Below are 22,082 nucleotides of genomic sequence, written 5' to 3'. Positions count from 1 at the left end.
GTACCACCAAAAACGGAAGGGCGAGGCTGGTCAACTAGCCGGGGTCAGTCCAGGAGGTCACGTCAGTACGAGGGTGTCACGACCATGGTTGGTTTGGTCGCATGCGGTTGTCAGCGGTTTGTTCTGTGTTGTCAACCACAGGTGAGGGCTCTGGGTTTGTTGCCTCATGTGTGGTTGCCGTTGGCAACATATAGTTTGGCGGTGTAGCAGCTGGAGCTGGCTGCTGGGCTGCTCACTTTTTATGCATGCGGTTACCTATGGCAACGTGTGATTTTATGTGTGCACTTTCCCTGTCTGGTGTGCACAGGGTTTATTGTGTGTGTATTCCCCTTTAAGTGGCTGCCTTCCCTTCCCTGGTGTGAGAAGGGTTAATTCCCTTCCTAGTGTGTGATCACTGGGTGTGTCTGTGTGGGTGTGGCTACATGGGCTATTTAGCCTCAGTTGAGAGCAGAAGTCTGAGGGGTACTCCAGGCATGTTCCTGGAGTCATCCTCCTGGTATCCTTATACCACCTGCCAGTGAGGGCCACCCTTGTGGTCATAAATGTTGTTATGTGATGTTAAGTTATATTACATGATGTTATGAAGGTGTGTCTTTGGTCTCTATGTTTATTGCAGCTTATGATCCTGGGTTCCTGTGTGATGTGTGGTGTGTGCTGTGTCCGCCATATCTTGTGGAGAGCAGCGTTTCTGCATGGGTTCCAGGCTTTGTGTCTGTGGCAGGTAGGTGTTACCTGTTGCATTTACCTGCCATTGCCATAAGCTGTTCATGTTTCCCTTTCTATGTAGCTTGGCCAGTGAGACTCCTGTTCCTCCATGTCTAGGAGGAACAGGTCGTCTTACCCTGCTCCTAGTCCAGGGCCACCCTGAGGGCTAGTAGGAATTTTAGGTTCCAGAGTATGAGCCCTCCTACCATCAGGGTCGGCTCATACAGCTAGGAGACAGGGTCAGAATTAGGGATGTAATAGGAGGTGACCTGCTCCCTGATTCCTGTCCTGGCCTTGCATCGACCATTCATCTTCTGGCATCGCACAGCTGAGGGTTTTCCCCATCCTCAGCCATGACAGAGGGAGGAGACAGAGACAGATCTGGTCAAAAGAGGCAAAGACAAAATCCAAAAGCAAGCCGAGGTCAAAATCCGAGAGGTAGCATCAAGGTTCAGGGAGCAGGCAGAAGAGGTGTCAGGAAGCAGATCAAGGGTCAAATCCAAAGGTAAGTTAAATAACAATAATAATACACAGCCTAAGGGACCAAAATCACAGGCAACCTTTAGCCAGCAGGTTGCCTGTATTTATAGTGGGGAGTGAGGGTCATGTGACATGGCCAGCCTTTTGTAGAGAAGGGTCGGCACTGCTTTGGATGTGAGCGGTGCACGAGTCAATGGGGCGGCGTCCCAAAACTTGCAATGAAAGGAAGGAAGACCGGCACTCGCGATGATGATTCGATGCTGTGATTTATTCAGTCACATATTACAGAGCATAGTGACGCGTTTCAGCACACACACGTGCTTTCTTCAGACTATGTGATAAACTCCTATTTAGCATACCTTATATACCTACTAAGGACAGAAAAAGGGAGGAGAAAAAAAAGAGGAAATGACATCATGATATGTGGCTCATCCCACTTAGTGGCCGATACAGGTAAAGCAATGAAAGAAGCTATAAATCAGAAAAGTCTAATAAAGAATCATTGCGAAGAAAATATGAAGAAAATCGATGCGAAAAAATTGCTGCGACAAATTCAGGAATCAAGTCCGCTGAAAGTGAAACATAGATATAATATGAATCATTTAATGATGAAGGTTATATAAATAAAACCTAAATAAAGCCAGAAACATTATACTCGCGATTAAGGCCTCTCGGATCCATCGTAACCGGTGGATCCAATAGGCCTCACGCTTCAAAAGCAGACTGTTCCTGTCGCCGCCTCGGCGAGGTAATGAGACACTTCCAATCACCTGAAACCGCAACTGCGATATCGCATGACGTTTCTCATGAAAATGATAAGGTATTGGTAACATTAAATTCTCAGTGCGGATAGTGGACTTATGTTTATTCAATCTATCTTTTATCCGCATTGAGGTCTCTCATACATAGACTAAACCGCAGGGACATTTAAAAATATGGAAATCTCTATTTGAGGATATGATCTGGACACTTATTGATTATACCCCTCATCTTTTGTGTCCATGGATGATATTTCAATACTAGTGGAATGCGGGGTGATTTAACAATTTTCTGTTCCTGCGGTTGATTTAGCTTCTTCTTTTGAAATTCCAGTAAATGTTTGGGGTAGCCTCTATTAAGGAACCTACTTGTCATTTCTTGTAACCTTTTGTGCAGGTATTTGGTCCTTTTAACCCGTTGGTATTGTGAAAATGGAATGGCCTTCTTGACTGCTGGGGGATGACTACTTGTATAGGTGAGTAGACTATTACGGTCAGTATCTTTACTAAATAAATCGGTATAAACTGTACCGTCTTCTTTGCGCATCACCCATGTGTCAAGAAAGGATATTTTATGAAAATCATAATGCATGGTAAATTGAAGTTCACTCCAAATAGAGTTAAGATGACTAGTAAATTCCATGAGGGATCGAACGTCGCCTCGCCATACGCAAAACACGTCGTCGATAAATCTACACCAAAATATACAATGCTTTAGGTATAGAGAATTGGTATAAATGAATTCACTCTCAAATGACGACATATAGCTGTTTGCGTACGGCGGTGCGACGTTCGATCCCATCGCGGTCCCACGGCACTGCTGAAAAAAGTGTCTTGAAATAGAAAATAATTTTTCTCTAACACTAATTTAAGAAGTGTCAGAAAAAAATCCTTTTGTGATGACGTATAATGACTCATATTCAACAGTCTAGATGCTGCTTCCAAACCTTTTTCATGAGTAATTGAAGTTTAGAGACTGCATACGTCAAAAGTGACAAGTATGCAGTCTCCATCCAAAAGAAGGGGGCGGATCTCACTCAAGAAATGCCCTGTGTCTCGTAGATAGGAAGGTGATGACATAGTTAACGGTGTGAGGACTTTCTCTAAGAGAATGGCTGGGGGAGACAGGATTGAATCAGAGGAGGCCACAATGAGCGGTGGGTTTATTAAAGATTTATGAATCTTTGGGAGGGTGTAAAACACCGGTGTAATTGGATGTTGATTTATCAAAAATTCACTTAATTTATTGTCAATAATGCCCTCCTCTCTCGCCTCAGTCACTATCTTTTGTAATGTGGTTTTAATCGAATAGACTGGATCTGATTGTAAAATCTATGTGTCAGTGTCATGTAATTTCTGTCCTTAGTAGGTATATAAGGTATGCTAAATAGGAGTTTATCACATAGTCTGAAGAAAGCACGAGTGTGTGCTGAAACGCATCACTATGCTCTGTAATATGTGACTGAATAAATCACAGCATCGAATCATCATCGCGAGTGCCGGTCTTCCTTCCTTTTGTGACATGGCCAGTGTCACATGACCGACAGACAGGCAAGTCAAGCACCGAGTGATCAGCTCGGTGCTCAAGGCAGACCTAGGAGCAGGGAGCCCCCCAGCTAGCAAAGCCCAGGATGCTCATCATGAAACTTCTTGATGAGCCTTGGGGCGTGGATCTCAGTAGCTGGGACCCAAGACCTCTCCTCGGGTCCATAGCCCTTCCAGTGGACCAGGTATTGAAAGGAGTTCCTAACCTTTCTAACATCAATAATTCTAGAGATTATAAATTCCTCCTGACCTTCAACCTCCACAGGTGGAGGAGGTTTTTTAACCGGAACCACTGGAGACACATATCTCTTAAGCAACGACTTATGAAACACATCATGTATACGAAAGGAGTCGGGTAGCTTAAGTCTAAAGGACACTGGGTTAACAACCTCAATAATATTGTATGGTCCAATGAAACGCAGAGAGAATTTCCTAGAACACTGTTTCAAAGCAAGATTCTTAGTCGACAACCACACCTTATCGCCGAGTACAAAATTTAGCCCCTCTTGGAACGTCTCTTACTGGCATGTTTACACTGGGTTTTATGAGCCTTTCCAGGTTAGTTTGAACCTGGGCTCAGACTGTGCACAGTCTAGAGGTAAAAGAATCTGCCTGCGGGTTGAGTGATACAGAGGGACTATAACAAAAGTGAGGATGTAAACCACTGTTACAAAAAAAAGAAGACACCCCCGTGGAAGAATTAACTCGATTGTTAATAGCGAAGTCTGCCAATGGGAGGTATCTCACCCATAAGAGTTGATTATGTGATACATAGCACCTTAGAAAAAGCTCCACTGCCTGATTTAACCGTTCCGTCTGCCCACTGGTCTGTGGATGGAAAGCAGACGAAAAGGATAAAGAGATTAACTCCTCTATCAGAGACGATATTCTCAGGGACACCATGCAGATGTACCACATGTTCAATGAACAAGGATGCTAAGGTCTTCGCATCAGGGAGCTTACTTAAAGGAACATAGTGCACCATCTTGCTAAAACGGTCAACCACTACCCACACCACTGATTTTCCCTCAGAAGGTGGCAGATCAGAAATAAAATCCATCGAAATGTGAGACCATGGCTTGCAGGGAATCGGTAGTGGTTGTAGTTCACCAGCAGGAAGTGTTCTCAGGGTCTTAGACCTGGCACAAACATCGCAAGCCAAAACATAAGACCATACATCCTTAGACAAAGTGGGCCACCAGAAAGACCTCAGCAGCAATTCCTTAGTGGCAGCAATACCTGGATGACCAGAGAGCACGGAGTCATGACATTCACCCAATAATTAAAAAAGGAAAGCACTCAGAACAAATAACCTATCTGCCAGTGTTTGTGGAGGAGCAAGTTGCTGAGCCCGTTGAGGGAAGATCCGCAGAAACTGCTGCCACAAAGATGCTTGCCGGCAAGATGGGTTTCGGGGGGGGAGGGGGTTCAGGAGGTTGGACGGCATTAAAACTCCGGGACAAGGCATCAGCCTTAATATTTTTACTTCCAGCTCTGAAAGTAGCAGAAAAATTAAAACGAGTAAAAAACAGGGCCCATCTGGCTTGTCTATGATTAAGGCGTTTGGCTGCCTCAAGAAACACTAAGTTCTTATGATTGGTGAGGACAGTAATACGGTGTCTAGCCCCTTCTAAAAAATGCCTCCATTCCTCAAATGCCCATTTTATGGCCAGTAATTTGCGGTTTCTAATATCGTAATTTATCTCTGAAGGAGAGAACTTACAAGAGAAGAAGGTGCATGGCCTTAAATTAGAGAGGTTAAAAGACCCCTGAGAAAGGATGGCCCCCACACCATCCTCTGAGGCATCAACCTCCACCACAAAAGGTTCCTCGGTATCGGGCTGAACCAAGACTGGAGCCATCTGAAAACAATTTTTACGGGTATCAAAGGACCGACAGGCCTCCAACAACCAGTCAACCAGATCAGAACCTTTTTTAGTTAAGTCAGTAAGGGGCTTGGCAATAACAGAAAAAAATCTTTATGAATTTACGGTAAAAATTGGCGAATCCTAAAAAGCATTGGAGTGCCTTTAAGGAGGATGGTCTTACCCAGTCTTGGATAGCCTGAACCTTACTGGGATCCATTTTAAATGAATGAGGAGTAAGAATATAGCCTAGATAAGGAATCTCTTGAACTCCAAACACACATTTCTCTAATTTAACGGACAGATGATTCTCCCTGAAGATTTTAAGAACCAATCTGATGTAAGACACATGAGAATCCCAGTCAGGTGAAAAGACATCATCGAGATAAACAATCATAACTTTGTCGATGAGTTCTCTAAAAATGTCATTCATGAAATTCTGAAACACAGCAGGGGCATTGCAAAGACCGAATGGCATAACAAGATACTCAAAGTGTCCCTCTGGAGTATTAAAAACAGTTTTCCACTCATCTCCCTCCTTAATACGATCTAGGTTATACGCTCCTCTCAAATCAAATTTAGAAAACCACAAAGCACCCAAAATCTGGTTAAACAAATCAGGAATCAACGGGATGGAATACTGATTCCTAGAAGTGATTTTATTCAAATTTCTATAGTCAATGCAGGGCCTGAGACCTCCTTCTTTTTAACAAAAAAGAATCCTGCTCCCAGGGAGAGGTGGAGGGCCTAATATGTCCCTCCTTGAGACTCTCCTGGATATAGTCTTTCATGGCCCTGCACTCATATAAAAAATCTGTATCGAGGAACAGCTTTATTTTGAATACAAGCTATCATTTGCCTCGATGGGTGTTGAATGTACCATTCAGCCAATTCCGTAGGTTGAGGCATAACTGCACCAAGAACGAACAGTTCGAACGGGAAGCAATAACCATGAAAAATCTATTTGTGGATAAACAGTATCCACCCGTGCTGCTGGATGATGCATTGGATAGAGGGAAAAATCTAGATAGACACATTTTTTGAAGAAAAAAAAAAAAAAAAGAAAGTAATCAAGGAGAAGCAACATCTAAGTTTAAAAGTGGTGAATAAACACTGGCACATGTTGCATGAGGATAGAATTTTGGCTACTGCTTTGCCAATCAAACCTCCTATTGTTTATACAAAAGCAGCAAATCTGGGGTTGCAAGTAGCTCCTACTATTAGGAAAAAAGAAGAAAAAAGATCTATAATTACACTTTGGATGACCCTGAAGGGGTTTTACAGATGTGGTACTTGTGGGAATTGTAGAGCAACAAAATTCCCCACAAAAACCACAAAAATAATCTCCCAAACTACTTCATATGAATGGGAGATCAATGAAATATTATCATGCAACAGTAAAGCCGTTATTTATGTGTTGGAGTGCCCATGTGCGAAACAATATGTGGGTTGCACCAGTAGGACCCTCAAGATCAGGGTCTCCAAACATATAGATAACATTAAGAAGGGTTATGATAAACATGTATTGTCTAATCATTTTAAAATACACCATGCTAGTGATCCAACAGGCTTGAAGTACGCAGCTCTAAAGACTGTTAAGAAAGACTGTCCAGGTACGAATATTAAATGATCTACGAATTTGGAACTATAGCACCTAGGGGACTCAATTTTGAACTCAAAATCTTTGGGTTCTTATAGATGGTTCGGTGGCAGGAGTACACGACGTGTCGATGCCAGGCTGTTTTATCAGCACATTGACACGTCCTGCACCCTCCCACTGAATCCAGCCATCACATCAATGAAAACCAAGTCTGCTGAATCAAGATTTTGTATACGATGTTTACATAATGTAATATCACTATCATATTTAACCACCTCCTGTCCGTACGTTGACTATAAACATCCGGGAGGTGGTTCTCTATTTCTGAATGGATGTTCCAGACCGTCCATTCAGAAACTGCAGCTGCACGCACAGGTGTCCCTGCCTTCTGGATCGCTGCATACACAGCGCTCACCGTGTGCTGTGTATGCAGAGCAGGAAGTGCTATGTGCTTCCTGTTCCGGCCCGGCGGCCATGTGACCTGAGGCTGTACAGCGCTGTATTGCACTGTACACTCTCTCTGGGGGGGTGTATTTCTCCTGTAACAGAGGCTACTATGTCAGCCCCAGTTACAGGAGAAATCAACAGTGAAAAAATAAAAAAAAAGTGAAGTAAATGTCCCCCAGAGGTCTTGTATGACCTTATGGAAAACGAAAAGTGTAAAATAAAAAAATAAAGTGTTCAAAATATAAAATAAAAATAAAGGTTTCACATGCAAAAAAATAATAATTCCCCAAGTAAGGAAAAATGCTAAAAATAGAAAAAATAAAATAGACACATTTGGTATTCCTGCATCCGTGACGGTCGGCTCTATAAATATATCACATAATCGACCCAGTCCTATAAACACCATTAAAAAAACTGTCAAAAAAAGCCATTTTTGTCACCTTACATCACAAAAAGTGCGTATGTCCCACAAAATGGTACCAATAAAACCATCACCTCACCTCGCAAAAAATGAGCCCATACATAAGAAAATCTCTCAAAAAAAATAAAAAACTATAGCTCTCAGAACATGGACACAATAAAACATTATTTTTTTGGTTTCAAAAATGCTATTATTGTGTTAAAGTGAAATAAATTTAAAATAGTATACATATTAGGTATTGCCGCTTCCATAACAACCAGCTCTTCCATAACAACCAAAAATAAACTGTGTCAAAACAAGCAATTTTTGTCACCTTACATCACATAAAGTGCAACACCAAGTGATCAAAAAGGCATATGTCTCACAAAATGGCACCAATAAAACTGTCACCTCATCCTGCAAAAAATGAGCCCATACATAAGAAAATCTCTCAAAAAATAAAAAAAAATATAGCTCTCAGAACATGGACACATTAAAACAATTTTTTTTGTTTAAAAAATGCTATTATTGTGTTAAACTTAAATAAATAAGAAAAAGTATACATATTAGGGATCGCCACGTCCGTAATAATCTGCTCTATAAAACTTCTAAGGGCTGTTTCACACGAGCGGATGCCGTGCGTGGCATCCGCTCCGTGAATGACAGCCAAGACCCGATGCGGACAGCAGAAGCACGGTGCAGTAACATGATTGATAATGCTCCGTGCCTCTCTGTAACCTCTTTACTACAAAATCACAGTGAGATAAAGTTGTCACTGTGATTTCGTAGTAAAGAGGTTACAGAGAGGCACAGTGCATTATCAATCATGTTAATGCTCCGTGCTTCTGCAGTCCGCATCGGGTCTTGGCTGTCATTCACGGAGCAGATGTCACGCATGGCTTCCGCTCGTGTGATACAGCCCTAAGTCTTCTAATGTCCTAAAAAAAAAAATGACATTTCCAAGATGATGCCAACATAAAGTATGCATATGGAACATGTTAAATAATATATATTTAATGAGGTATCACTTTCTGTTTTAAAAGCAGAGAAATTTAAATTTAGAAAATTGCAAATTTGTCAACATTTTGGATAAATTGGGGATTTTTTCACAAATAAAGGTGAAATATATTGACTCAAATTTATGACTATCATGAAGTACAATGTGTCACGAGAAAACAATCTCTGAATGACTTGGATAAGTAAAGGCGTTCCAAAGTTATTACCACATAAAGTGAGATATGTCAGATTTGCAAAATTAGGCCTGGTCAGGAAGGGGGCAAATTGCCCAGATGGGAAGTGGTTAATGATGTTAGTATGCAGTGTACACGCTAATATACATGAGGTGAATAACCTATATTTTGTGATTGAATGAGTACTTGATATAGGGTTGTTTAGTATATGGAATGATTAGTCACAGTCCGGTCCAGGTTTTAATCTTAACTTAGGCTCCTTATAAGGAGCAATATGTCCACCTTTCTCCATTCAATATACTGCCACTAAGGAAGAAACCCATGCAGTTTTGAAACACGTCTGGCTAGAAAAGTGACTGCACCCCTGTTACAATTGGTGTAACATTTCTATGACCGGGAAATGAAAAGTGGAAAATTTGCAAGTGTGAAGCTAGATTATCGTAGTGAAACAACTTGAGGGCTGTGAGTGTCCGGAACCTTGCATTGCGCAGGTGCCCAGTACTGCTAACAACCAGAGATCACACGTGGAACAGTCAGCGTCCGTAAAGCTGCACTGCGCAGGCGCGTAGCGTCATTAGTAACCGGAGACTATCCGTGGAGCGTCCGATACCTGGACTGTATACCAACAAACGTCACCGTATAGATACTATCAACATCTGGTAAGAAGCGCACAAGCGCTATAAAAAAGAAAACTACCCGTTACACTACAAAGGCAGCGAATCGACTGGACACGTGGATTTGCGCTCCATCACTGTTAATCATTTATCAGTGTGAATTGAGACACTGGACACTCACATATGCCCCATAGAACATTCCACCATCCTGCTGAAAATACATCAATTAAGAAAATCTAAAGGAAAACAACGTAGGGCTGCAGTCCAAATATTATAGAGTAAGTTGTGAGAGCTCCGCAGCTTAATAGAAAGGAGGGATCGTGACTATTATAATTTTATTGCTATTTTAATTTTATTGCTATCTTAAATTCATAATTGCCTTTTGATTTTATACTCCTATTTGGTGTGTTCATGTCAGCACACAAGAGTGCATATCTTTATGTATGATTGGCCAATATCTGGCATAATTTTATAGGTTGGGATAAAATTTGACATAATTGACTTCTTGTGAGCTGGTCATATTTTTGCATATTTATTGTTTAGCTATTGGATGGTAGCAGGCCGTGCTCTATTTTGGTGAGCTTCCCATAACTATTTTTTTTCAGTAATTTAGAAATGCTGGCATTCAGAGCCAGGGATCGCGGGTGGGTAGCGGGTTAATTTCTCTTTCGCTCCAGTGTTTGGGAGATAGACAGTTGAACATTGGGAGATGCTTGGTGACATAGGTGGTGGCGTTGCTGGCAGATCCTCTGTTTGAGGCGTGACAGGTGCCACTGTCACTCCAGAGGTGGATGAAGAGGTCGAAACTGCAGCAGAAGAGGAAGCAGGAGGAGCCAGAGACCTTTCTTGGTTTTTGAGGTGTCTACTCCACTGCAGCTCGTGCTTTGCACTTACATGACTGGTCATGCAGGTTGTGCTCAGGTTGAGAACGTTTATGCCTCGCTTCAGGCTCTGATTGCACAGCGTGCAAACTACTTTTGTCTTGTCGTCAGCACAATGTCTGAAGAACTGCCACGCCAGGGAACTCCTTGGAGCTGACTTTGGTGTGCTCAGTCCCTTGCTGCGGTGGGCAGTAATAGGCGTACTGTCTAGGGGACGGCCGCTCCGCTTTTGCACCCTATTCCCTCTTTCGCTGTGCTGAGGGGCTCTGTGCGACCACCGCCTCTTCCTCCGAACTACACAGGTCACTCGCATACCCTTGATTCCATGTGGGTTCGAGAACCTCATCGTCCTCCACATCATCTTCCACCCATTCTTCACCCCTGCCCTCCTGGTCGGTCTGCACACTTTCGAAAGCCCCAGCTTTGCAGTTGGCATCTGTGTTTTGCCATCATCTGAGACGTACTGTGTTGGTCCTCCCATGTACTCATCCTGAAACATAAGTGGTTGGGCATTGGTGCACTGAATTTCTTCCACTTCTGGGGCAGGGCTATGTGGATGGCCCTGGGATATCCTGCTAGAAATCAGAAGAGACTGCTCCATGACTTGGGGCTCAGACTGTTTGGCTTTTTTGCAAGGGGGTGAGGTGAAGGACTGATGGACATGGACACAACTCTGATCTTTCAGCAGGAGACTGGGTGGGAGACAATGTGAATGAACTAGAGGCACTGTCAGCCACCCAATCTACTATCGCCTGTACTTGTTCTGGCCTCACCATTCTTAGAGCCGCATTCAGCCTACCAAATAACATTGAAGGTTCTGTCGCCTACTCGCATCTGAGGAAGTTGTTTCACTTGTGCTTGTAGCTGGCACAGATCGACCACATCCTCTCCCTGTAAAAGGAGAACCACCAGCAGCACCACAACCGGGACCACGTCCCTTATTTGACATTCTTTTCATTTTTCGCGTTCACCCACCAAACTAACAGATAGTTTATGTCAGGTGACAATGTAACCACCAAGAGTCAACAATTAAGTTCACTGAGAGGAAGGCAGGGCCAGTGTCATAAAGATGAAAAATTTATTGAGGTCACAAGAGTGTGACAGGCGAATTATATACAATTACTTCACAATCACAATTTTTTTTTTTTATTTGTCAACCAACAATGTAACTGCAGTATTGACTGGTTGTATTTGACTGTGACAAATGCAGCAAAGGCCCCAAATGTTGTGTCTTGCACAAAATGGGTGTTTTCTTACAACCAGAATATAACAGCAGTATCTAACGCTTGTATTTGACTGTCAGAAATGCAGCAAATGTATTAACTTGCCAAAAATGGGTATTTTTTTTAAGCCAAAATATTATTGCAGTATTTAAAGCTTGTATTTCATTGTGACAAATGCAACAAATGCCCCAGATATAGGGTCTTGCAAAAAATGGGTGATTCTTTCAAAGCAGTATATAATTGCAGTATTTACAGCTTGTATTTCACTGTGACAAATGCAGCAAAGGCCCCAGATGTAGGGTCTTGAAAAAAATGTGTGTGTTTTTTTTAACCCAGTATATAATTGCAGAATTTAAAACTTGCAATTCACTGTGACAAATGCAGCAAAGGCAGCAAATGTATTATTTTGCCCAAAATGGGTGTTTTTCTTCAACCCAGTTTATAATTGCAGTATTTAAAGCTTGTATTTCACTGTCACAAATGCAACAAAGGCCGCAAATGTATAATCTTGCCCAAAATGTGTGTTGAAAAAAAAAACCTGAATATAACAGCAGTATCTCATTCTTGTATTGGACTGTCAGAAATGCAGGAAAGGCCGCAAATGTATTAACTTGACCAAAATTTGTGTTTTTTTTAAACCAAAACATAATTGCAGTATTTAAAGCTTATATTTCACTGTGACAAACGCAGCAAAGGCCCCAGATGTAGGATCTAGAAAAATTTGTTTTTTTTAACCCAGTATGTAATTGCAGTACTTAAAGCTTGTCATTTACTGTGACAAATGCAGCAAAGGCCCCAGATGTAAGGTCTTGCAAAAAAAGTGTGTTTTTTTAAAACCAGAATATAACAGCAGTATCTAATGCTTGTATTGGAATGTCAAAAAGGCTGCAAAAGCCGCAAATATATTTACTTGCCCAAAATGGGTGTTTTTTTTCAACCCAGTGTATAATTGCAGTATTTAAACCTTGTATTTCAATGTGAAAAATGCAGCTAAAGCCCCAGATGTAGGGCCTTGCAAAAAAATTGTGTTTTTTTTAGCCCAGTATATGATTGCAGTATTTAAAGCTTGTATTTCACCGTGACAAATGCAGCAAAGGCCCCAGATGTAGGGTCTTGCAAAATATTTGTGTTTTTTTATAAACCCAGAATATAATTTTAGTATTTAAAGCTTGTATTTCACTGTGACAAATGCAGCAAAGGCCCCGGATGTAGGGTCTTGCAAAAAAAGGGTATTTTTTTTAACCCAGTATATAATTGCAATATTTAAACCTTGTATTTCACTGTGAAAAATGCATCAAAGGCCCCAGATATAGGGTATTGCAAAAAAATTGTTGTTTTTTTTAAACCAGAATATAACAGCAGTATCTAACGCTTGTTTTGGACTGTCAGAAATGCTGCAAAGGCCGCAAATGTATTATTTTGCCCAAAATGGGTGTTTTTTTTAAACCAAAATATAATTGCAGCAATTAAAGCTTGTATTTCACTGTGACAAATGCAGCAAAGGCCCCAGATGTAGGGTCTTGCAAAAAATGTGTGTTTTTACAGTATTTAAAGGGGTTATCCGAGTTATTTTTTTTATTCTTTCTATGTTCCTAACTAAGCAAATGTAACAGCTTTCCAATTCACTCACTTTATCTCCAGTGGCTGGTTTCTCAGATTTCACTGAGGGTCACATGACCTGTGATGTCAGCTTCTCTCCCTGTGCTGATAATGTTCGTTTACAAGCCTGTAAACAAGACCTCACTGTGCTGGCCACGCCCCCCTTTCGCTGCCGTCTATTCTCTGCTGGGACACTTAACCCCTTCAGCTGCACAGCTCTGCAGCAGGGACAATTCTGGTCACTGGAGCTGAATACTAGAGAGAACATTGCACAAGAAGGTAGGGGGAAGATCCTGTGTGTATTAGCAGTGTCATTATACAGCTGGGACATGTAGACCTACACATGCAACATGCTGCAGAGTCTCACAGCACTCAGGGCAGCTCTTGTATTCACTCTCTTAGCAGTGTCATTATACAGCTTGGACTTGTAGTCCTACACATACAACATGCTGCAGAGTCTCCCAGCAGGCAGACATGTCACTCAGGGCAGCTCTTGTATTCACTCCCTTAGCAGTGCAGGGGGAGGGGCAGAGGTTGTTGTTATTGCATGTAAACAAAGAGCCAGAAAAGAATCAGGGAAATTAGGAAAAATATATATATTTTTTTGCATAAAACTTGCTTAGCTCAGTTATATATCAGATTTTCAGTGCTATATTATTTTTTTCATAACTCGGACAACCCCTTTAACCTTTAGAGGACTGCCGCAGGCAGGACCGCGTCCTGGCGGCGGCCCTGTTATTCCTCCTGGACGCACCGATGCGACCTCTCGTGAGACGCAAGATTTTCGGGCAGAGCTGGCCCGCACATGCGCAGTGCGGGCCGGGAATCGTTAAAACTACACTTAGGCCCCTTTCACACGGGTTAGTATTCCGCGCTGGTGCGATGTGTGAGTTGAACGCATTGCACCCGCACTGAATCCGGACCCATTCATTTCTATGGGGCTGTTCACATGAGCGGTGATTTTCACGCATCACTTATGTGTTGTGTGAAAATCGCAGCATGTTCTATATTCTGCGTTTTTCACGTAACGCAGGCCCCATAGAAATAAATGGGGTTGCTTGAAAATAGCAAGCATCCGCAAGCAAGTGCGGATGCGGTGCAATTTCCACGCATGGGTTCTAGGTGACAGTCTATTCACTGTATTATTTTCCCTTATAACATGGTTATAAGGTAAAATAATAGCATTCTGAATACAGAATGCATAGTATAATAGTGCTGGAGGGGTTAAAAATAAATAAAAAAGTTAACTCACCTTCTCCTCTTCATCGCGTAGTTCCCGGTCTCTTTACTTCTTTAATGATGAGCTGTGGGCTAAAGGACCTGTGCTGATCGTCAGATCACATGCTCCATCACCATGGTGATGGACCATGTGATTGGAGCATGTGATCTGACGTCACCACAGGTCGGTATGCCACTCAATTTATAGCCGCCAACCCGGGAAGCTATTATGCCCAGTCTTTCCGGTGGAAACCCGTCCAATTTTCCAAAATTAAAACTTTTCTGTGCCTTCTCCTCAACATGGGCCTAACAAAAAAGCATGAATTGTTGTCATATTGATCCACGAACCCAATTCATCACATGCCCATGTTCTCTGCTGCCATGTCCAGGACACAATTTGAGACCATCCTGTGTTTCCTGCACTTTAGTGACAACAGCACCTCTCGTCCCAGAGGCCACCCAGCTTTTGATCGGCTCCACAAAATTCGTCCCCTCATAGACCACTTTAACACCAAATTTGCAGATTTGTATACCCCTGAGCAAAACATCTGCATAGATGAGTCCCTTATACATTTTACCGGGCGCCTTGGCTTCAAACAATACATCCCAAGCAAGCGCGCCTGGTATGGGGTCAAATTGTATAAGCTCTGTGAAAGGGCCACAGGCTATACGCACAAATTTCGTGTCTATGAGGGTAAAAATCAGACCCTGGAGCCGGACAGTTGCCCTGACTACCTGCGGAGCAGTGGGAAGACAGTCTTGGACTTGGTGTCACCCTTATTTGGCATGGGTTACCATCTTTATGTGGACAATTTTTACACAAGTGTGCCCCTCTTCAGGCATTTGTTTTTAGAACAGATTGGCTGCTGTGGCACCGCGCGACCTAGTCGTCGGGGCTTCCCCCAAGGAGAAGTTTGTCCTATAAAGGCAAAAAAAGCAAAACAAACAAAAAAAAATCACCGGTAAGCAAAAAAGTTTTATGTTCTGTTCCAAAAGTTCATAAAAGTTAATGTTCTGTTCAAATTTTATTATAAAGTTCATGTTAACAAATTTATTGCGTTGCGGCCTGTTTTTTTCTTTTTTACCTTCTAGGTGGAGCAACCGATGAACCAGCTGCAGCACTGATGTGCATTCTGACAGAAGCATTGCGCTGCTGTCAGATTACACAAAAGTCGGTGTATGCGGCGCTGCAAGACGAGATTTCTCCTCTGCAGTAAAAAAGATATGTTTGCCGAGGTTTATGAGCTGAGGGGCGGTGTTCATATGCTTTGGCAAACACTTTGTATATATATATAAAAAAAAACAAAAAAAACTCCAATGATTTATTCATCCACATCGATTGATGTGAATGGAGAAATCGGGTTTGCCAGGGCATACGAGCTGAGTGGGTATGGATGTTGGGCGGAGCTCCTATGTCCTGGCAGACGCCTTTCCCCTCCTTTTTTTTTTTTGGGCAGAGATTTTTTCATCCACATTGATCGATGCAAATGAAGAAATCTGTGCCGTTCATTTTTTCTTTCAGCCCTGGGGCTGTACCGAAAAATAGAAATCTCATTATAAGGAGAATAGCAGCTCCTAATGCAATTTAATGATTGCGGAGACCCTCAAATGCCAGGGCAGTACAAACACCCCACAAATGACCCCATTTTGGAAAGAAGATACCCTAAGGTATTCGCTGATGGGCATAGTGAGTTCATAGAAGTTTTTATTTTTTGTCACAAGTTAAAGGAAAATTATGATTTTTAAAAGAAATTTCTCATATCTCATATTCTCAAAATCTCATATTCCACTAACTTGTGACAAAAAAGAAAAACTTCCATGAACTCACTATGCCCATCACAAAATACCTTGGGGTGTCTTCTTTCCAAAATGGGGTCATATGTGGGGTATTTATACTGCCCTGGCATTTTAGGGGCCCTAAAGCGTGAGAAGTCTGAAATCCAAATGTCTAGAAATGCCCTCCTAAAAGGAATTTGTGCCCCTTTGTGCACCTAGGCTGCAAAAAAGTGTCACACATGTGGTATTGCCGTACTCATAAGAAGTTGGGCAATGTGTTTTGGGGTGTCTTTTTACATATACCCATGCTAGGTTGGGCGAAATATCTCTCTAAAATGACAACTTTGTATAAAAAAAGGGGAAAAGTTGAATTTTAGAGAGATATTACTCTCACCCAGCATGGGTATATGTAAAAATACACCCCAAAACACGTTGCCCTACTTGTTCTGAGTACGGCCATACCACATGTGTGACACTTTTTTGCAGCCTTGGTGGGCAAAGGGGCACAAATTCAAAAGAGCACCTTTTGGATTTCACAGGCCATTTTTTACACATTTGGATTTCAAACTACTTCTCATGCATTAGGGCCCCTAAAATGCCAAGGCAGTATTACTACCCCACAAGTGACCCCATTTTGGAAAGAAGACACCCCAAGGTATATTTTGTAATGGGCATAGTGAGTTCATAGAAGTTTAAATTTTTTGTCACAAGTTAGTGGAATATGAGACTTTGTAAGAAAAAATAAAATAAAATAAAAATCATAAATTTCCATTAACTTGTGACAAAAAATTAAAACTTCTATGCACTCACTATGCCCATCTGCGAATACCTTAGGGTGTCTTCTTTCCAAAATGGGGTCACTTGTGGGGTATTTATACTGCCTTGGCATTTTAGGGGCCTTAATGCGTGAGAAGTAGTTTGAAATCAAAATGTGTAAAAAATGCCCTGTGAAATCCTAACGGTTCTCTATAGAATTTGTGCCCCTTTGCCCACCTAGGCTGCAAAAAAGTGTCACACATGTGGTATCGCCGTACTCAGGAGAAGTTGGGAAATGTGTTTTGGGGTATATTTTTACATATACCCATGCTGGGTGAGAGAAATATCTCTCTAAAATGACAACTTTGTATAAAAAAATGGGAAAAGTTGACTTTTAGAGAGATATTTCTCTCAACCAGAATGGGTATATGTAAAATTACACCCCAAAACACTTTGCCCTACTTCTGAATACAGCGATACCACATGTGTGACACTTTTTTGCAGCCTAGGTGGGCAAAAGGGCACAAATTTTAAAGAGCACCTTTAGGATTTCACAGGGCATTTTTTACACATTTGGATTTCAAACTACTTCTCACTCATTAGGGCCCCTAAAATGCCAAGGCAGTATAACTACCCCACAAGTGAACCCATTTTGGAAAGAAGACACCCCAAGGTATTTTGTAATGGGCATAGTGAGTTCATGGAAGTTTTCATTTTTTGTCACAAGTTAGTGGAATATGAGACTTTGTAGGGAAAAAAAATCATCATTTTCCGCTAACTTGTGACAAAAAATAAAAACTTCTATAAACTCACTATGCCCATCAGCCAATACCTTAGACATATTAGGTATTGCTGCGTCCGTATCGACTGGCTCTATAAACATATCACATGACCCCTCAGATGAACACCGTTAAAAATAAAAACTGATAAATAAACAATTATTTTGTCACCTTACATCATAAAAAGTACAACAGTAAGCGTATGCCCACCAAAAAAGTACCACTCTAACCGTCACCTCATCCCGCAAAAAATTTTGCCCCACGTGACCTAACTCCTCAGGTGAACACTGTAAAAAAATAAAAATAAAAACTGTGTAAAAAAAGCAATTTTTTGTCATCTTACATCACAAAAAGTGTAATAGCAAGCGATCAAAAAGTCATATGCACCTCAAATTGTCATCTCATCCCGCAAAAATTGAGTTCCTACCTAAGATAATCACCCAAAATCTGAAATAACTATGGCTCTCAGACTATGGAGACACTAAAACATGATTTTTTTTGTTTCAAAAATTAAATCATTGTGTAAAACTTACATAAATAAAAAAAGTTTACATATTAGGTATCGCCGCATCCGTAATAATCTGCTCTATAAAAATATCACATGACCTAACCCCTCAGGTGAACACCGTAAAAAAATAAAAATGAAAACGGTGTTAAAAAATCTATTTTTTGTCACCTTCCATCACAAAAAGTGTAATAGCAAGCGATTAAAAAGTCATATGGACCCCAAAATAGTGCCAATCAAACCATCATCTCATCCCACAATAAATGAAATTCCTACCTAATATAATCGCCCAAAAACTGAAAAAACTATGGCTCTCAGACTATGGAGACACTAAAACATGATTTTTTTTGTTTCAAAAATTTAATCATTGTGTAAAACTTACATAAACAAAAAAAAAATTGCATACATATTCGTTTTTCCGCGTCCATGACAACCTGCGCTATAAAAATACCACATGATCTAACCTGTCAGATGATTGTTGTAAATAAAAAAAATTAAAAAAGGTGCCAAAACAGCTATTCACTTCCGTCCTACCAGCAGAACAGATGGGGTTAACTGCCCCCCGTGGACTGGTAGGACCGGCAGAATTTTTAATGGGCCCAAAGAATAACCAATAGAAGAACTCTAGCTCCCTTAAAGGGAGGGGTCCGCCCCCCAGCCCACCGTGTTTTTTTCTGTCCTTTGGACAGGTGGACTGGCGAAGCTCCCCCTCTCTGGGATTTGGAGACCATTACCCTATGTTTGTTTGGTCTCTTCTTTGTCTCTTACATCTAGCGCTTATTTTTGCGCTCATTTTTTTCTTTCCATCTCCCCCATTCAGCTGCTATGTAACTAGCGATACCTGGGGGCGATGTGTTCCTCTGGATGAACACTAAGGTCCCCTCCTGGATACATCGGCTCGTCTGATCCGGCGTGGTATGGGCGCCGCCATGACCGGAAGTGACGCGCTGCTGTCGGCGGCGTCACTTCCGGTCTTTCGGCTGATTCCGGTTTTCTTTTTTGCTAAAGCAAACTAGCTCTTGCACCTGGAGGTTTTGTTCCTACAGGAGGGAGGGGGCTATGTAAGGGCAATTTAAATGCCTTTATTTGCCACAATAATGTTTTAAAAAGCAGATAGCTTTTGCAATGCTCCTGGGGGAGGGCTGGTAACATGGGTCCCTCCCCTAGGTGGAGCTGTTCTCTACTTAAGCTCCCTGATACCTTCAGTCTGTCTCTGGCTGCGCTGCTTTAACACGCTAGCTCCAGAGTCTCCTGCGTTCAGTGAGATATTTTGCTATCATCCAAATTCTATTCAGCTCTATCGTTCATAGTGCTTGACTTTTCTCCTCTGGTTCGTGCCGCTAATTAAAGTTTATTTTCCCTTAGGTTTGCAGGGATGCTTTAATTTTCTTCTTTCGTTTCAGCTATGGCTTCTCCTAGAGAGTCAGATCAGCAATGGAAATCAACGACCAAGAGGAAACACCCTGCCTGTTACCATTGCAACACTCCTCTTGAAGACAGTTGCCCTTTTTCCAGGTGCGACAGCTGCCGGTCCGGCACTACTACAGAACCTAGAATGCGGGACATGTACCAGTGGGCTAAAACCTATGTGGACGACTCCATCCAGGGTGTCGTACGCCTTCAAAATAAGAGGTTACCAGTTCTCTCTCAGACTCTGATGGAGGTTGTCGCACCCCACTGACAGACCTATGCCCCTTTCTGTGGGGTCATCTTCCTCGGATGAGTCAACTTTATGTTTCTTTCCACCCGAAAAGACACAGAAGCTACTAAAGTCCATCAAGTCAGGGGACCGTGATGTTGACATAGGGGAGTCTTCCGATCCCACCTGCCGGACCCAGCGGGTCTTTAAGGCAGATGAGACCCTTCTTTCTGTGATGCACACAGAATGGAAAAAGCCGGAAAAAGGTCCAGTCCTTACCCGGAAATTTAAGTTAAAGTTTCCGATGGCTAAACCCTTAGTGGAATCATAGGGTTCCATTCCTAAGGTGGACACGGCGATAGCCAAACTGTCCAGGCACACTTTGGTTCCTGCAGACGATGGGTCTAGTCTGCAGGACCCTCTAGATAGGAGGGCAGAATGCACCCTAAGAAAGGGCTACTCGGCTGCTGCAGCCTCGGCCTCAACATCCATTGCAGCCACAGAGGTCTCTTCTTTCCTTAGATCTAGGCTGAACCAGATCCAGACAGATGTCGACCAAAGTGTCTCCCGAGACGATATCAAATCCGTCAATCTGGCCATGGATTTCCTGTGTGACACATCCCAGCTACAGCTGGAATTGGCAGCCAAAACAATGGCTCTAGTGTCTGTTGCTAGGAGACCTCTGTGGCTAAAGCCCTGGAATGCGGACAACGCATCCAAGTATAACCTCTGTGGGCTTCCCTTCGAACTGAACCGTCTATTCGGTTCAGAATTAGACTCCATAATGGAGGGTATCTCGGATAAGAAGGGGAAAAGTCTCCCCCAACAGCCCTTTCGGGGCAGGGGTGGACAAGCTTGCGGGGGCCGACCCGGACAGCAGGCTAGACGTAGAGACTGAGGGGGCCGTCTAGAAAGTTCTCTAGACACTCCCGTAAACCCACCAGGGAGGCAAAACCCTCCTGACTATGGGCCTCCCAGAAGCTCTTGGATAAACCCTGCTACCCCTGTTGTCACGCCTCTAGATTTTCCCGTACCCCTTCTTCACCTCCCTGTAGGGGGTCGTCTTTCTTTTTTCAAGCACATATGGGCCCGGGAAATCTCAGACCTCCTGGGTCCAAAGCATAGTAGCTACGGGCTATCTAATAGACCTCGTTTCTTTCCCCCCAGACAGATTCATTGCTACGCGCAGTTTTTTGCCGGTCAGACAAAGGATCATAGAGTCCTATATCCAGGACTACCTTTCCAAAGGAGCCCTGGAGGAGGTACCGGCAGGGGAGAGGGGTCTAGGGATTTATTCTCCAGTATTTCTGGTACCCAAAAAGACAGGGGATCTCCGGATGATCATAGATTTGAGATTCCTCAATCATTTCATAAGGAGAACCAGGTTCTGCATGGAAATCATAAGGCCAGTCAGCCACCTCCTCAGCCCTGGGGACGTGATCCATCCTTCCTCCCGGAAATTTCTCAGGATTGCGGTCCAGATTTCAGGAGTGCGCAGGCATTTTCAATTTGCCGCCCTTCCCTTCGGAATCTCATCTGCCCCCTTATCTTCACCAAAGTGGTAGTATCGGTGGTGGCAGCTCTGAGACTCCAGGGTCTGACCATTGTTCCTTACCTGGACGATTGGCTTCTTCTAGCCTCTTCGGTCCCCCTACTTTCCCATCATCTTCATGTCGCAATTTCCTTTCTGCTCCGCCTAGGCTGGATTATCAACTGGCAGAAGTCGAACGTGAGCCCTTAAACGTCTATTCATTATCTAGGATTCGTAATCGACTCTCTGGAGATGTCCCTCCAGTTGACGCCAGAAAGAAGAGCGCGGATTCAGAACCTGGCAAGGTTCCATTACGTACCACGACGAGTCTCCATACGGACCCTCATGAAGATGTTGGGGCTCATGTCAGCGGCTGCGGATGCAGTCCCTTGGGCTTTATGGCACCTCCGACCTCTTCAGTCGGAGGTTTTAAACAAATGAAACGGCAGCCCTGCGGGGCTAGATTCCCTGTGCTCCCTATCCAACCAAACACGGAATTCCCTCAGGTGGTGGTTCCATCTACTAGTAGGGAAGTCTATGACCTAACAAGTTTGGCTCATATTGACTACGG

Source organism: Bufo gargarizans, chromosome 1 (assembly GCF_014858855.1).
Source record: "Bufo gargarizans isolate SCDJY-AF-19 chromosome 1, ASM1485885v1, whole genome shotgun sequence".
Lineage (NCBI taxonomy): Eukaryota > Metazoa > Chordata > Amphibia > Anura > Bufonidae > Bufo > Bufo gargarizans.
Note: the sequence above shows the minus strand (reverse complement) of the source record.